Here is a 1,754-nt window from a genome sequence, read left to right as displayed (position 1 = left end):
CGCGAACATCATCCGAGCTGTTGCCATCTCGGGCAGCCGTTTCCAATCAACGCCGCCATTCCTCGAGAAGTATGTCATTTTCGTGGCTAAATTTCTGGGCACAGAAATTTGCAGCCAGCCGCCAATTGCGTAAAGGCCTGGCGGCGGCGGCGGCGGTTGCGGCGGCGGCGGCGGCGGCGGTGACGGCGGCGGCGGCGGCGGCGGAGGGGGCGGCGGCGCCGCCGCCGCCGCCGCCGCCGCCGCCGCCGCCGCCGCCGCCGCCGCCGCCGCCGCCGCCGCCGCCGCCGCCGCCGCCGCCAGCCGCCGCCGCCTCCGCGCTCCCGCCGCTCTGCTCGGGCAGCGGTGGGAGCCTCTCGCCGACACCCTCGTCCATCGCGACCGCCTCTACCTCGAGATCGTTCGCAGCGGCGGCGGAGGCGGCGACAGTGGCGGCGGCGGGGGAAGCGGCGGCGGCGGAGGCGGCGGAGGCGGGCGCGGCGGCGGCGCGGCGCGCGGTGCCGCCGCCGCTGCGGGAGCGGGCGTACTCTTGCCGCCGGTACGCCTTCTCCTCGGGCGGGAGGTGTGAACAAGGAAGTGTCTAGGAAGTGTCTAGGAGGTGTCTAGGAAGTGTCTCCACGCCTTCTCCTCGGGCGGGAGGTGTGAACAAGGAAGTGTCTAGGAAGTGTCTAGGAGGTGTCTAGGAAGTGTCTCCACGCCTTCTCCTCGGGCGGGAGGTGTGAACAAGGAAGTGTCTAGGAAGTGTCTAGGAAGTGTCTAGGAAGTGTCTCCACGCCTTCTCCTCGGGCGGGAGGTGTGAACAAGGAAGTGTCTAGGAAGTGTCTAGGAGGTGTCTAGGAAGTGTCTCCACGCCTTCTCCTCGGGCGGGAGGTGTGAACAAGGAAGTGTCTAGGAAGTGTCTCGGAAGTGTCTCGGAAGTGTCTCGGAAGTGTCTCCACGCCTTCTCCTCGGGCGGGAGGTGTGAACAAGGAAGTGTCTAGGAAGTGTCTCGGAAGTGTCTCGGAAGTGTCTCGGAAGTGTCTCCACGCCTTCTCCTCGGGCGGGAGGTGTGAACAAGGAGGTGTCTAGGAGGTGTCTAGGAAGTGTCTCCACGCCTTCTCCTCGGGCGGGAGGTGTGAACAAGGAAGTGTCTAGGAAGTGTCTAGGATGTGTCTAGGAAGTGTCTCCACGCCTTCTCCTCGGGCGGGAGGTGTGAACAAGGAGGTGTCTAGGAAGTGTCTAGGAGGTGTCTCGGAAGTGTCTCGGAAGTGTCTCCACGCCTTCTCCTCGGGCGGGAGGTGTGAACAAGGAAGTGTCTAGGAAGTGTCTAGGAGGTGTCTAGGAAGTGTCTCCACGCCTTCTCCTCGGGCGGGAGGTGTGAACAAGGAGGTGTCTAGAGGTGTCTAGGAAGTGTCTAGGAGGTGTCTCGGAAGTGTCTCGGAAGTGTCTCCACGCCTTCTCCTCGGGCGGCAGCATGTGGAACGAGTTGCGGATGAGCAGCGGCGTCGGCATGTGCTGCCACGAGACGTACGAGAGAGTGGAGCTGTTCCACAGCGAGAACAGGAGGCGGTACCGGTTGGCGCCGTCGTCGAGTCCGGCCCCGCGCCGGCGCTGCAGCGACGGCGGCTTGGTCATCACGCAGAGGTCGCTGAAGGTGACCTGCAAAAAAGAAATACGGGGGGGGAGGGGGGGGGGATGTGGCCACGGTGGAATAGGCAAGGGCAGGGCAGGGCAGGTCGGACCATATTTTTTTTAAAGGGGGGATCGCTGCCATAAAT

The sequence above is a fragment of the Emiliania huxleyi genome (genome assembly GCF_000372725.1).
Source record: "Emiliania huxleyi CCMP1516 chromosome Unknown EMIHUscaffold_174, whole genome shotgun sequence".
Classification (NCBI taxonomy): Eukaryota; Haptophyta; order Isochrysidales; family Noelaerhabdaceae; genus Emiliania; species Emiliania huxleyi.
This window is presented reverse-complemented; position numbering follows the sequence as displayed.